At 42.5% G+C, this 16,864-nt stretch overlaps 1 long non-coding RNA gene across 1 annotated transcript; it reads left to right on the plus strand.

Annotated features, from left to right (window-relative positions):
* Nucleotides 1-1,354: 1,354 nt before the first annotated feature.
* Nucleotides 1,355-11,294, plus strand: LOC146862719 (uncharacterized). Its single transcript, XR_014978171.1, has 3 exons — nt 1,355-1,568; nt 8,505-8,655; nt 11,040-11,294. It is a non-coding gene; the product is annotated as an uncharacterized LOC146862719 (long non-coding RNA).
* The last annotated feature ends 5,570 nt before the right edge of the window (nt 11,295-16,864 follow it).

Below are 16,864 nucleotides of genomic sequence, written 5' to 3' on the forward strand. Positions count from 1 at the left end.
AATAAAAGGCATTGCCGTTTACAATACTTAGCGTGCTTATCCACGATTGTATTGCATGCAGCAAGTATTGCCTTAGAAGAGGAAATATGATATCAGAGTGCATACTGGGTATAGTTAAAACTATTAAACAGCGCCTTACATGGGCACCAGTTGCATTACAGAAGGGCACATTCATTTTTAGGCACCGGGATAATAAGCGAGTTACTAACAATCCCAGGATGTTTGAGGCTTCCACCAGACTCTAACCTGATTCCCCACCTTCCAAGTCCGCCGCACTAGCCTTTAAGCCACATATCTGTTCTAGAAACGTTTTAATTAGAATTAAAACGAGGCCGTGTAGAACCCCTGGTCTGTTCCAGAAATGCCAGGCACCCGTCGAGACCACGGACCTTGTATGTGCGATAACCGGTCGTGCAAGAGTGGCCCGCCAACCATACTGCCAGTCACTGACGCCAATCTGTGAACCACAGATAGCACAGAATAAAAGAATACAGTTTTATAATTGGGCTCAAATCATTAAATGCGCAGCCGGCACCTTCAATCCCATAAACATTGAACGCCAGAGCCACGCATTTTAGCATCGCGGAAAGAATGATTAATTAAGCTTTTATAAAAATCAACAAATACAAAATCGATAAAATGAATTTTCTTTTTAAACATTAAAATATACTTGTTAACGCCACACAAGATTACAAATGCACGACGAAACACTTTTATGACAATGTACACAGTTGTAAAAATTCTCCTAAATTGAGAGCACAGAATAAACCATAAATGTACGCGTTGCCTGCGATTTTTCATGTGCTTCCCCGTGTATTGATTCTGCGAGTGCTTTTTTAAGTACAAAATATTCTAACGTAAAAAATAAAGTTTCCTCAAATGCAAATCCTTGGTTTTAAGATGTAAGGACGTGAAAATATAACAGGGTATCTGGCTTTACCCTTGTTGTCTCTTCCTTGGATGTCGGGTATAAGCATGAGGAGTAAAGAATGAAGACATTATTTTCGTTTTCGTTCAAAGGTAAAAAAAAGTGCCTCTAATGTCTTTACTTTGATAAAAGGCTTTTAACCTTTAACATTGAATAATTATGCACTGCATCCAAAATGGGATTTTAAGGGGGGGAGGATCGTGGGAGGGGAATCCTCATTGGATGGCGGGGGCAGGCTGAAGACAAATTATTTTGTTTGCGTTCAAAAGTATAAAAAAAGACCTATTCAACCCAATGTTGACCTATTTGCTGGCGTTACTGCTTTAGTTTTAAGGAGGCTGGGTCTGCGCAGCAAAACGTGAAAGTGATCGCGATCAAAGCAGCCGTGCGGACGCGAAAGTCTGTCTTTTCATTCCTTGCTTGCATCAATTTCTCAGCCCCTCCTGCCTCGGAGCAGCACTACAGGCTACCTTTGGGCTCGTTTTGGTAGGATCCAGGCCTACCATGCCGCAGCCGTCCCTGGTTGGAACGGAAGCGGAAGCTGACTTGTACTAGTAGTCTGTGGCCGACCGGGTGAAGAGACCGGGTTGTGTGCACACGGATCGGGCTGCACCGGGAAAGAAGCAAAGTGCTCCATTTCGTAGGTATTTTTTTCGTGGGTCTGAGGGTGCGGGTGAGATGTGGGTGTGATTTCCCACCACTTTGGAGTGTTCTGCTGCGCTTTTGTTTGAAAGGCGGGAGCCCGCCTTTTTTTAAGATGCGGCGCTGTAATGCAGTGCTTTTTGCATACATGCCAACATCTCAGAAGAGCAAAGTGGGAGATTTTTTTTTAAAAATCGGGAGAATGGGGCCTTGAATCGGGTTACTGTCATGTATGGGCCTTGGAAGTGTGCTGCTGCAGGATCGGACATTTGAAACGCAAAATGCACGTTTTTTTTCGTACCTTTCAGAAGCATGGAGCGCAATTGCAGGCAGAGAGAGGGTGATGCAAGTGTTGTGCACTGGCCTGGCAGGTTGCTGGCAGACCTCCACTGCTGTGCCTCCATTGTCCATCGAGTGACCCTGCAATGTAGCATTAACAGAATAATGAGGGTTCCCCTCTCCTGCGGCCCCCCTCCTTGTAACTCCACCTCTGCGCGACAGCCTCTGACTGCGCCCCCCCCCCCCCCCCCGTACTTCACATATCTTTAAAAGACAATTCGCTTGTTAATGGGGCTTTGTTGGTTTTTCACCCCTTCTAGACCTCCTGCATCACCACTCTGACTGTGATTCTGGGCAAAACACTTAATAGCTGAGCATTATGTAGGAAAGTTGCGATGATATGATGAGCTGTTTTAGTTGCCTAGTGAAAACCTAGCTGTTCATGGCTACATTTTATTCATTTGACTACCTTTTTTAATTTGCTGCAGGCCCCATGCGTGCAGTATCACCGAGTAGGTCACCGAGCTTTCATGACACGAAGCAGATGGCTTCAGAGAATTCTTTTCAAAGGTGCTTTCTGGGCTTTTAGCAGGCAGTGGGTTCCCAACATAAAAACTTTGCAAACCATGTCAAGAGCATTAATCTACAAGTAACCTCCCCATTCCACAGCCATTCATCTGTCATGTTATTGTATTTGACCTTATTGGTTAATTGTTTCAGGGGAAAAAGTATGAAAACGTCAACAGGAAAGGAAAAATAGGCAGAGAGAATAATAATAAAAAATACAATTCTCTCTGCCTATTTTCCTTTCCTGGTGACTTTTTCATAGGTTTTCCCTGAGCCAATTAACTAATAAAGTAAAACATATTCATGGCAGAAAACCCTGTCACGTTGAATGAATCACTATTGTGTGTCTGGGCAGCAGAGCTATGCATAAGGTGAAGCCTGAAGCCCAGCAATGATACAGGCATGTCCTCCCTAAACTACATATATTTTATTTCTAGACATATATATTATAGAGCGGAGGCATACAGCCTTTTCCCGTCACCTGCACTATGTTCTTTTCTTCCTTCAAATTTCACCAGAGAATTCCCATAGAAGCCCATGTTGACACCAGAACATGGGCTTCTATTGGAATTCTCTGCGGCATATTATCAAGCCCATTATCGCCGCTTTAGCGGCAGTTTTCTGCCGATAAAGCGGCGATAATTTTAACGCCGGACCTTGATAATATGCCCAAACTACTTTTCACCTCTCTTTATTTCTTGCCCATTTTCTTTTCTATCCTTTTTCACGCTTCCTTTTCCAGATCTCCTTTTTCCCTTCCATGCCGTTTCCACTTTTAATTATCAGCTTCCTTTATCGCACTCCAGTTTCTGCTATTACCAGTTCTCTTCACTCTTCTCGTTCCTTCTGTACCCTATCTGTCTTTACCACTGCGATATCTCTTCCTTTATTCCTCTCCCTTTTATCTGTGTTTAGGTCGAGCCTATGCAGCGCATGCGCTGCTGCGAGGCATGCAGTATTGGAGGATGGCTTTAAGGTCCTGCCCACTCTCCGCACATATTTTTAATTGGCCTGTGTCAATGTCCTTCATAAATGCTGCCTTAGGCTTGTTAGTCCCTCCTTGATTTCGCCTTGTCTGCATTTGTTACCGTCCATAACAATTGGACCTTTTACTTGTCTCGTTACACGGTCTGCTTTATCTTGGCTGTGAGCACTATTTTGTTTAATGATTTGCCCCTACACCACATCACATCATGCCGTCCGCTTTTATTTTAGCTGCGCAGTCTGCTTCAAGTATAGCAGTCGTGCTTACTTTTTTTGTTTGTACGCTTTTATATTTACAAATGCACGCCGCCTTTATATTTACTAAAAGCGCTCGCTGCAGCGACACGCTTTAACTTTTGGTGAGAGAACCTTTTTTAAAAAGCTTACTGCTGACATTGAATTTAAGTTTTATACAATACTCAGCACCGCGCTTTATGTTTAACATAGCAGCCGCGCGGCTTTCTTTTATGCTGCGAGGCTGAAATAACTCACCTTTTAAAACATTATTTGCTTTATACTATGGAGATACCTTTTACATTTTTGTGCAGTACTGGTATCACCCAGAACCGTTTGCTCATCAAGATTCAGCTGCCCAGCCCTCACCCAGCATTTTAAGGAGGGAAGGGGGTCACATGGTCCCCGCCCCGGGACCCCATTCCCCCAGGCCCTGACCTGTATTTGTTATTTTTACATAGGAGGTGGGACACGCAGCTCCCCTCAAGGGGCTGATTCTTGCCTCCGGGAAACCATTGCCCGGGGCCTGGCTTCTAGACTGGGTGCCCTAGTCCCACCCAAGGCAACCATGGGGATCAACGGGGAGCCTTGGGGTGGCGGTCCCAGGGCTATTTAAGGCTCCAGGAGGGGGTGACATGGCCCCCCTCCTTTCTTCTTTTACTGTCAGTAAGTGGGAGGGTGGGCGGAGGGAAAACAGGGCTGTCTGTTTAGTAGTAATATGTAGCAGTATTCTGTGTTTTTATCGGGGTCCTTAGAGCTTTTGGCCCCAGTGTCACTGCACCTGCTGCACCATTCAAATCAAGCCCCTTTTATCTGCAATGTACCTGCCTTTATAGTAGTAAAATTGTGAGAAGTTGGCCTGATGTATGATGTCACTAGTTATAGTGTTCACCTTATATCAGTCCAAATACCCTTATGGTGATTGGTTGTAAAGTCAACCTTATAGACCAGCTATCCTAGTGGTAGCATGGACAAGAGCAGTCTTAGGCTAAACTCTGAAGGGCATGTGAAGCCAGCTGTGATACCATATATAATCCCTTGAATACCAAATGAAAGGACACCACAACAGATATATATATATATAAAATAAAGTGTATTTATTCTAGTCAAACCCTCAGCACTCTTTATGAGATTAGAGGTAAGTACAACACAGTCTTATTTAAGCATACATTAAGTCACACAGGTAAGTAATACAGTTAGGCCCTAGGGGCCACGCAAACCATATACTAAGTAAGTGGTATAAGAACCACTGTCACGGAAATAGAATAGGCCTAGGGAATCGCTGGGGCTACACTATACTACCAAAGGTTAGGAAGTGGGAGGCCCACGGGATTCGTATGCAGAGTAGAAACACTCACGCGTAATGCGTAAAAGTCACTAGCAATAGTACAGTTTAGAAATAGATAGATTTAGGACACTTCCGGAGTAGCTAGGACACAGACCAAAAAAAACCAGAACTTTTCCAGCAAATATGTGTTGCTTGGCTTAGCTGCAGCAGCTGACCCACGACATAAGACTTAGAATTGTAACGCATTGTACTTCAACACCTGGCCTACGCACATCTTGTGGCACCGGAAATTACGTCACTGCCTGCGTCGGGCACTTGTGTGTACAATGCAACTTGAAGAGGACTGCTTCGAGGTCTCTTTTATCAAACACTATGGCGATTCCCTGCACTCTCTTCTCCTTCTGCCACCTTCGAGAGTTTCAGCTCTGCATAGGAAGATTTAATCGGCAGCAAAAGATCGGCTTGCTGGCACAAGGTAAGAGGGGCAAAACTATCATATTTCTGTAGCAAAGTAAATTTGGGTCTGAAATGTATCCTTTGGAGTTACGTCTGTCCACTTTATGGGATATTTGCAACACATGAGTTTAGTTTTACAGAGAATTAATTGGAACGCGAAAAAAGTGAGGTCGTCAGACGTGGACACCAGTTTACTAGAAATGGTTAAGCACTCCATTTGAGTGCTTGTCTTTACAGATATTTGCCTCGTGAACTTCTCTCACCTCCGCTTTGTCGCCTTTGTACTTCTCCCTGTCCCCTTCCATGTTGCTCTCTGCCTCGTGTGCTCCCCCTGTTGCATTCTCCCGCCTGCTCCACATTAATTTCTCTTTTTCCGGTTTGCTCTCCTCCATGTGCTCCACTTTGTGCTTTCTCGCTCTGTTGTCTGTTTCCCCCACCTGCGACCCAGTGCTGTTGCCTCCTGCGCCAGACTCCGTGTTGCTTCTCCTTCATCAGTTAAAAAAATCCTTTGCGTTTCATTCCCGTTTATACATACTAGCATAGCATTAAAAAGGTGTCTGTGCAGAATAAAAGGATGGTATTGCCTATTATTTCTTTGTTGACAGTGCAATTGCCGGTTTATGCTTATTGAAAGAAACATTCAGCAGTTGTGTTTTTGAAAATCCGCTTTCTTGTTTTTATTTCTTGAAGGTTCCATCGCCTGTTTGAGTTTGTGGAAAGTCACACCGGCTCTCGTGTTTGTTGAAGGCATCATTGCCTGATTACTATTATCGTGTGTGCTTTGGCTCCTTGAGCAGCTCAACCTGTCAGCAGCCTCTGGTCAGATTTCGGCTCCTCTTCGCAGTGGCTGTAATGTAATGAGTGATTTAAGGAGCTTTCTCAGGCTGTGTGATAGGTTATTGATTGTTTTGCATCAATATTTTTTACATAATGATAATGTATTTCTCCTGGAGAACTCGGAACTAACTGAAGTTGAGCTATGGAGGTTACTCATCTCTTGTTTATCTGTCTGATCCTCTTCTAGCTGTATCTTTACTGTTAGAGCATCCCTTTTGTGGCATACTCACACAGTTACCATTGATAAATCGCTGACGTTTACCTAGCTACATTAAGTGAAGCAGGCATAGTATGCTTCGGTCTGTTTTCATTGTCCTTCCAAGCAGCTGCTATTTCTAGAACCTCATAAGTACGAGCCACTTACTGAACCACACTGCACATTTAACCTAAATGCTTCTGACAGTAAAAACATCCATGCGAGCATATACAGATGTCTATGTCATGGCGGCGAAAATAAATGTGGCCCAATAGAATGTCATGCAGAACTACTGTACTTATAAACAAACACTCATTCACACATTTATTAATACAGTGCAAGGTCAGACTCGAGGTTATTACCAGAACATATATGACATAAAAAAACACTAAGTGACGCACAGATTGCATATTTCAGTTGCTTTACATGTGGAAACAACTTTCATTATGGCTAAGAGGCCTCATGAGCCACTCAATACCTCTTAATCCCACCCCACTCTGCTGCACTATGCCACTCCACTCTCCACTTCGCCACTCCACTCTATTCTGTCCCGCTCCACTCTGCTGCAATTAATGCCATTCCACTCTACAGTGCTCCAATCCACTCTACGCCACTCCATTCTGTGCCACTCTATTATATGTCACTCCACTTTATTCCACACAGTGCACTCTATGCCTCTCCACTCTACAGCACTGTCTGCCGCTCCACCTTTTGCTATGCCACTCTACTCTCTGCAGCTCCACTGTATTCCACACCTCTCTACTCTCCCCCACTCTATGCCATGCTACTGTGCTCTACACCACCACACATAATTCTACTCTTCTCCACTACTCCTCTTTGCCAATCCACTCTATGCCAGTCCACGCTACTGCACTCACCACTCTTTCCAGCTCCACCAAGCGCCACTCTACAGTACTCCACCCTATTCCACTTTACACCACACCACTAGATTTTAGCCATGCTGAACAGCAGCCATGCTGTGGCCACCTCAATATCTCTTTCAGAAGCAAATATTATCTGTATGCCCTCTGAAAGCTGGGCTCATTTATCTTAAGCCTCTACCGGCACAGAGCTTTCGGCGGCTGCTTCTTAGCAGTGATTTATGGGGGTTCAGAGTTCAAGATTCCCAAATCCATGTAAGAGTACAGCTACCTTTGCAATCTCCTTATATATAATATATATATATGTGTGTGTGTATATATATAATTTGTAGTTCAGATACTGAAATGGGATGAGGGGACTACAACTGTAGAATGGAAAGCAGAATCTTGGATTGGATGAGCTACTCTAACCTGAACCTGGTAAGTAGGGTCAGTCAGCACAGAGGCCTGCTGGGTTGTTTGGCAGCATGAGTGAGGTACACCACATGGGGGGTTGGTTATAGAGGAAAACGGCGCTCCAAGACACATCAAACTCCAGTGATACATATACTGTTCAGTACCAGAGGAGCATCAAAGGAGGAAGGAAGAAGATTGGCTCTTGCGGCTAGACTTGCAGTAAACTGGACCGAGACTGAGAGCACAAGAAACCTGTATTAGTACAAGTAGAAGTGAGAAGCTTAGAAGGTGAGAATGACTACTTAAAAGGTGAGTGAGATTGATCATTTAAAACCAGGCCACCTACCCTTCTGCACTTCATTCTCTGACGCTTTGTATTCCACCTCTCCCTTGCATAGCTCATAAGCAGGTTTGCGTTTACCAATGTGATGTCTTTAAAACTTTACTGAATGGTAGCACAGTTAAAAGGCATACATGGAAATTAGTTGGCAGTTTATAATTTGTAGTGAGCCCTGGTTTTGATATTCGAGGAAACCAATGCAGCATTCTCTAAAATATATAGTGGCTCATTTATAGTATATAAGGTGACTTGCTTCATTTTTCACTCTTACCATATTTGTTCTTTTAGACTCTGATAGTATTCCTGTAATACTAATAGTTTATGTTTGAGAAACAGTGATTCCTGAAAAAGGAAACTGGTTAAAGGATAGATTATGACTAATAGATATTTTTGATGCTTATCATCTGATTTTGTTCTCATAATCCATATATATGTAAAATCTCCATCCACAACCACTGCTTTTTATTTTTTTACAGTATATATACATAATGACGTGTAATTCGATGTGTTGTTATGCAGACTGATCTGCAGCACCGGCTGAAGGATTCTAATGGGCCCTCCTGAATACCAAATCCCCCAGTTCTGAACAGAGCATTGCACAAGGATCAGCTTGCAACACAAATTCAGGTGAAAGTTATTGTATTGTTTGCATAAAAATAGTAAGCTACATGGTATGTTTGTTTCGAGCCTTAAAACCGCTTGGCATATGTTATCCCCCAAGCAAATCACATTGTAAAAGGATTCCATCCTTGCCATTTTGTTCTCTCTGTCTCTCTCTGTCTCTCTCTCTCTCTCTCCTCTTCCAATCACTTGTTTCCAAAGGAGCAAGTCTTTCCAGGTCTCATGAAAAGGACTCAAACCATAAATCTGTGTTAGAAGGAACGACAGTGATAGTAAACTGTGTTACCAGCTTTATATTAGACTATGCCTGGTAGACCGTGTAATATAAGCTGTATGAAGGCTTCTATTTGCCATATGATACCAGTTGCCAGAGCAGTTTCTTTTTTCTAGGCACACATGATGCAAGGACAGTCCAATATCAAATCTCACTCGGTGCTCATCTTGCAGAAGTCCTATCTTGAGGCTGGGACTGTTTATCCTCTGTATGCACAGGTGGCAATTGCTGGTACTGGAAAAGCATTTTATTGGGTTTTGCTTTTCTACTTCTGTACCTTAGCCCGTCTTTCTTCTTTCCTGCTATGAGCACGATAGTTCAAAGTCCAGCGAAACCGTGTCTAAAAATGCTACCATGTAAAACTATGGCATCATATGGGGCAGAGTAAAGAGTCTCCACTTTCCTCTTCACTTGAAAACAGAACAAAAACAAGCATTGGCATAACCAATAGGTCTCGCCTTTGGGACCTTATAAGTGTTTAGCTATGCAACAGTTGCATAACTAAATACTTATAAGGTCCCAAAAGCGAGACCTATTGGCTATGCAAAGCGGCCGCGAAAGTGAAAGTGATCGCGATCAACGCGGCCGCGAAAGTGAAAGTAATCGCGGTAAAGCGCGGCGCGCGCACATGCACTGTAGCTCTAGGCTGGCCTGGTAGCACTTTTTGGAGCCCTCTCTCAATAAGTCTCGCCAGACCAGCGCATGCGCTGGGTCAGGCGAGACCTAATGAAAGAGCACATTACCATATGGACATTATTAAGTCGCAGTCTACCAGACAGCACCTCTGTCTGGTTTGCTAAAAACATCTTGGACATTCAGAAAGTTGACCTCTGAATCCATTCTGCCCTTTGCTAACCATTGGCTTTGTGGTTTGTAACTCACATTTGCTGGCTTTATTTGCTTTAGGCTGTCCAGCTCGAGTTTGTCCCACCCGTTGCCCAAACCTTGTTTACTGTATTCTTCCACAAACTCGCTTTCTGTACACAGGCCCTTAAATCTTGTTCTTATAATGTCACATTTGCTGTGTATTCTACTGTACTCTACATCACTGCTCTCTGCACCACTCTAAGATCTTGTACTCTACGAACCTGTACTCTGGAACTTGACTCTGCATGACTGCACTCTACTCCACTGCACTCCACTCTATGCCACTTCAATCATCGCCACTCTACTCAACTCTGAATCACTCCACTATGCCATTGCGTTTTACGCCACCGCAATATACTCTACACAGCTCGACTCTATGCCACTGCACTCTACACTACTCTACGGCAATGCACTCTACACAACTTTACTCAATCAATGCACTTCATGCCAATCTACTCTGCACCACTGTATTTTACGGCACTCCACTCTGATTTTCTACCCCATTACACTCTGCACCACTTACACTCTACTCTATGCTACTGCACAGCACTCTTCTCAGTGTAATTCTATGACGCTCTAAGCAATTTCCTCTTTGCCACTTTACTCAACTCTTTTCTATGACACTCTACTCCACTCTATACAATACCCTCTACGCCGCTCCTCTCTGCTCTACGTCACTCCACGACACTCTATGTCACTCCACTCTATGAAACTCTACTGAGCTCTGACACTGTGCTCAACTCTATGCCCATCCACTCTACGACACTCCACAACACTGAACTCTACTCCACTTCTCTCCGTTACACTTAACTCTTCTCTACGCCACTCCATAACACTCTACTCCACTGCACTTTACGACACTCCATTCCAACCCCCTCTCCTTTACTCTACTAACCTTTAGCCATGCCGAACAACAGCCACCCTGGTGTACAACATTGCTAAAACATATTGGTAAAATCAATAGCTCTTGCATAGGAGAGACCTATTGGCTTTGCCAATGCTTGTGTAGCAACTGCCACATTATGGCCCATCACTCGTCTAGTTCAGAGGGCGATATTTTCTTTTGTTACCTATAATCCTATAAATGACTTAATTGTGCATGTGCTCCTTTTGCACCTATAGTTCACTCATGAACCCAAAATCCCATACTATCATGCTGGCTGTAAATATATTTGTTGATTTTGTTTTTAAGACAGGCCATCTAATAGAAGCAAGTTACTTATCTATGCTTTTTTAAATCAATTTTCAGAGTTTATGAAACCAGCCTACAAGGCCCATCAGCTGGCAATCTCCAAACAGATCTATGAAGAAAAAGCTTGCCATAAAAATGCTATCAGAGGCGAACTACAGAAAATGCTGAACCTGAAAACTTACAGCAATGTTGCTTGTTTTCACTGACTACTTTTATTTTTGCATATCTTTAATATTGTCTTGCATGGTGTCCTGGGTTCCTGTGGGGTGAAGTATGTGTTTTAACTTAATAAAATTAAGTGTCAATACATAATTCGAGTGCATTTTATTTCAAGCAGCATGTCACTAAGTAAAGAAAACATAGTATATTAAACTGTACCTTAAATTCAAAGACCCTATTGGTATTGATGAAGGCCACAAGATGCAAGGCTGCTTTTAAATACATACTATATGACATTTTGCTGGCATCTACTTTTTACACATGTTCATATCACGGTCCACCTTTTACTGTGAAGATGCACAAAATCATATGCCAAAGAATAAGCACTGGTTGATCTGATTACTGGTTATTTTTTAACCCCTTCAGCGCTGCGCGGATTCCCCCGCGGTGCTGAAGGGTTCGAGCGCGGGCGGGGCCATGACGGAACGGTTCCGTCATGAGCACAGCTCAACCGATGCTCATGACGGAATCGTTCCGTCATGAGCATGGAAGGGGTTAAATAGCTGTATTGTACAAACAATGAACATTTGTTACACCCAAACACAATTGCTGGTTTTAAAAGGCGGTGGTGCTTCTCCAAGTTAATACTTACAAGTTTTTTTTTTTGAAATTCCTCCTGTTGGACCCTGGATGGGCAATGTGTCAATCGTAGAAAGTACTTCTGTCAGATAACCCTCAAGGTGATCCAACCCTAACTTAATATTCAGTCACTTGAAAATAATCTGCAACTATCCATCCCTTTTCATGGAGTCATTGAGATTCATCACACAGTTGTCATAAAATCATTCAAAAGTATTCCATAATATTTTGGAAGATGGTAGAAAATAATAATGGAGTAACCAAGGGCATTCTAAAGTTGAAAAAACATAGACTAGTTCACAATCATTCATAACAAGTTATCTAAATGTAATACTCTCAAGTTGTTCTGAATCATCCTTGTGTAATTAAGACTCATCCTGAAGTTGTCCAGGAATCATTCCAATGTAATTTAGACTCATTCTGACGTTGTCCTGAAATCATCCTGATGTAATTAAGACTCATCCTGAAGTTGTCCTGAAATCATCCGGGAGTATTTCAAACTCATCATGAAGTTGTCAATTAGTATTCCTTGAGAAGTACAAGATCATCACGCATTTTTAATTAAAGTAATCAGGACACCATCCTGGAGTAATTCACACTCATCCTGCAGTTGTCAATTAGTATTCTTGGAGTTGTAAAGGATCATCACGCATTTTTGATTGAAGTAATCAGGACACCATCCTGGAGTAGTTTTTGTGATTACAGTAAGAGTCATCTCATTTAAATAATCTGCCCTGTGGGCAGACTTCAGGATGGCTTGGGATGACTTCCCCAGATAATTACAGGAATAGCCTGGCTGAAGTCATCGGATGACGCTAGAATGAGTCCAGGATGATCTTCCTTTTTGACTTGGGTAGACCCAACGAGCATGTTGGGGGAGGAGTCATGTCTCCCTTGCAGCGTTAGATATCCTGGGAAACAGGTCTGGAGGAAGAGGGTTGTCCAGCCTCTTTTACTCTGCCACCAATTTGCCCCATGCTAAGTTTTGAAGGTTTTCTTATTTTGTCTTTTTGTCATCATCAAACCTGAAATAACATGTATAAATAATAACAAATACATAGTAGTTTCATAAATGAGAACAAATACATAGTAGTTTCATAAATGAGAACAAATACATAGTAGTTTCTACAGAGTAGCCTGCACTGATTTTGAATGATGCCATTACAAGGGGTAATTATTTCTTTGTTTACTTTTGTGACGTGGAATAAAGCACAGGAATCCTTAGGTGACATATGATCTTACACCAGCTTCATTTGATGATGAGATCCACATTTTTTTGTACAGCAAGTTGAGAGATGGGTGTCTTGCTTGAACCAGGCTTTGAAAATCAGCAATGATGGCAAGATGGGCATGATTGAGCGTGTGTAAGCAATTATCAAGTTTAAAAAATGTCAAGTTTAGTCTAAGTGGTATAGGAATGAGTGTGTGGTGGCATGGAGCGTATTCATCGAAGAAACATGGAGTGGATTGTGGTGCTTTGTGTAGTCAGTATATGGTTACTTTTCCATTGGCAATGTTGTTAATGTGAGTTGGGAGAGATTGCCTCATGCACAATGAGAGCATATTTATCTGACAACCATAACTGAGTTTTGATTACGAGGTCAAGGGCTTTATGTGAGAGGAAATTGCACATGTTATAATGACGTTAGTATGAGAAACAGATGTTAATAAGCATGCAAGTGACTTGACAAAAGAAGAATTTCCAGTAGCTGTCTACGTGGGTCGAGTTTGGATGCCTTCGGATGAGTGGTAGCCCTGCCACAGATTTTGGTTTGATAACTGTCATCTGTCATCAGAACATCTGATTAGAATCGTCTAACCATTGAGACCATTGAGTTAATAAAAAAGTACATTGTTTCAGTTATATAGAAACACACATGATCTATGTGTCTACACAATTCTAATTAGCTTCTATAATGCACAGCAAATTGTCTCAGTGTGGGCCCTTTATCAGCCACCCTGTCCTTTTAGTGATGGGATGCATAGGGTATGACTGTGATGGGATAGGTAGGTTAGATAATTTACACCAAAGTGCTGCAAAACACTACCTTGACTTTCCACTGCCCATGAAAGAAGAAATGATTTATGGAAACATTGGATTCACTGAACGATTTTCTTCATTATTTTGTAGACATAATAAATGGGCTCAGTGTAAAAAACATATGTGTTAATGGGAAGACGTGTGAATAACTGTATGCCATAAGATCATAAGGGTGACTGTGTGTTAAAGTATTGTGATAGATCCTTTTTTAATGTGCTGAGCAGTTCTGATGTTGCTGTAGGAATGAGAGAGCTCATATCAGGCCTTGGTGTTCTAGGTGATGTGCTCCTTGATGGTGAGGCCAGTGTCCTACACAAATCTGAGTTACGTGTCACTGGTTAAAAGCAGAGCGTCAACTCAATCAGACTTCATGTCTTCAAGCCATGTATGGACTAGTTGTTGCTTGCAGGTCTTGGCAAATAGGAGTAATCCTCTGTTGGTAGAATTAAGCTTCATCGAGGTGCTAATATGGATGAGGTGTAGGTAGTGTTTGAGGTGTTTAATATATGATAACTTTAAAGTAGATTTGTGTGTCTTGCATATCACTGAATTGTGATGCTGTTATTGAGAATATAGAGTCCCAAGGTGTTCCATGTTGAGGTTGAACAGAACAGAGGTCAATTTTGAACCCTTCTGCAAGTGATTGTCTCTGACCTGGAGATGCCCATTGAACTAAACCTGTGTCTGCTGGACAGGTTTGAGGCGAACCATTGAAGGATGTTGCCTTTAAAACCCATACAAGGCTTGATATTTTGGATGAGGATGGGATAATTGACAGTTTCAAAAGCAGCTGAAAAGTCTGGCAATATAGTGTGGTCACTATGGAATTGTCTAAGATTTGCAAAGTAGCTGAATAGTGTGGGTATTTTTACTGGGGGTAGGATTATGGCCTGTCATGAGAGCTTCAAGGAAGATGTTTTGAGTAATGGAGCAGTTGTCACTAGTGAGCAGGGATAAGAGAGTCTCTCCACAGAGGACTTCGGTGAGAGATTAGTTAGTGCAAGACCTCCACTTCATAAGAGATGGCCTAGAGGAAGTTGAGGAGGTCAGTGAGGTCTACAAGAGACAGGAGCTTATAAGATGACTGCTGTGCAATGCAGCAGAGAAGGCTGAATGTCAAAGTAGAAGTAGGCTTGGTGTTGATGTGCTGTTGGGTCTTATATTCCTATTTCTAAAGAAGAGGCTGTTTGCATTAAACCAGTCTCCGGACTGTGTGATTGGAGGGTCAGGCACAGGTCAGAGCAGTGCTTGATGGTATTGTTTCTTTTGGTAGCTTTATTAATGTTCTTGGGATAGTATGAGTTCCTTGCATGTTCGATGGAGAGACTTTAGTAGTGAGGTCATGGGGAATTGTGATTTTCTTCCATTTACTTTTCTGTCTTAAGATGGATTGATTATTGTAAGTGATGTATTTTGATGACCGGCTTATATTCTGTAAATCACCAACCATCAAATATGAGGTGGAGGTTAATTAAGTTAATGTCACTGAGGAGGTTGGTGTGTGCATAGTGGATGGATGAGATGGTCTGAGAAATAATCTATTAATTTGTATTCTGTTCCTGTGGCCTATAGAAGTGGTAAAGGTGGTGGACTGAGTTGTAGAAAGTAGAACTGCGGCATGAGAGTAGCCCACATCTGAGGATCTCCATGAGTTTATTGTCTCTTGCTTGCTTTTGCTTCATGACCAGGAGGACCTATAGATGACAGCAAGACCTCCTCCCTTCTTAAGTGCAAAGTGTAAAATCTGGTGCTTTAGCCATGGGAACAAGGACATTGAGGATGTGCTAGGATGCAGAGGTCAGCCTTGCCTCTGAAATGAAGTGTGCAGCCAGCTTGTGATATATGATGAGGCCTGCGACATCTGGGCATGGAGTACTGCAGAGCATGTGTTAAAGAGTATGAGTTGAAGTACGTGTTTTATGGGTTAAGGGTGTGTGGTTGTTCATGGTATGTGTTTGAGATTGGGTCTATATTTGTGGGGATACAGTATGTGTGGCTTATTTGATCTAGGTGCAGGGGTGGTTACTTTTACATGGTTTGGGGGTACTTCCCGATTTGTTTAATTAAACAACAATCAAGGGTCAGGCAGTGTCATGGAAGTGTTTGACAGGCACATGCACTACAGCGCATATGCCATGTCACATATTATGAAGGGCTTGTCTTCTTCCAGCCCTACCTTCGTCACCTCTTAGGACTGTCGGGCCACTCCCCTCCTTGTCATGTGTTACCCTGGCTGACTGAATGCAATCTGAGAGCTTTAGAGTTAAGCCCTGTTTTGAATCAAAGCAATTTACTGAAGAGTATTTAGATATTCCTGTTCACCGTGCAATTCATTTTTTAGCATTGTAAAGCAGCAACAAGATTCTGTTTTCCTCTGCAATTGTTCCTCGGAATTTGACAGCTGGGCCATCTCTGAGGTAGGAGGTGAATCACAGTGGGAGAAACACAGGGATGGTAGTAGGTAAGAAATGGGAGAAGTAGACTGGGAGCACTTCACTCCTCTCAGCAGGATGTCTCAGGTGACAACTGCTGCAGTATACCAGAGCTAATTTCTAGAACTTCTGGACATGGAAAAGGGAACTTTCCAGAGGCATCTATTCCTTAAAAGGTATTTAAAATCTGACTTCAGCAATACGTGGAGTTTAATGTAACAATTAATTTGATACCTTGAAGTAATATATTTGGTGGTCCTAAATGGAAGCTAGCAGTTAGCACATAGGCTAGTGAAACCCCATGTTAGCCAATAGGACTACCAGCCTGACTACATTGAAAATGACAATTTAGGGTTTTCACTGTCAGGACATTTAAAGTTTAAATTCAACATGTGCTTCTTTTTAATATCTGGCACCCTGCCTTATGGGCTAATAAGACCTGACTTAGGGGATGGCTCATAAATATTAAAAAGGAAAGTTTGGGCTTTGCAAAAGGGTCTTTTTGCCATGTTGAGTTGGCAGTTTTTAACGCTACCTGAGTATGCTGCAATGGCACACCTAGAGCCAGGTTTTCATTTTGCACAATAAGTGCTACAGTCCACTGGTGACAG

This window comes from Triturus cristatus, chromosome 2_2, assembly GCF_964204655.1.
Source record: "Triturus cristatus chromosome 2_2, aTriCri1.1, whole genome shotgun sequence".
Taxonomy (NCBI): domain Eukaryota; kingdom Metazoa; phylum Chordata; class Amphibia; order Caudata; family Salamandridae; genus Triturus; species Triturus cristatus.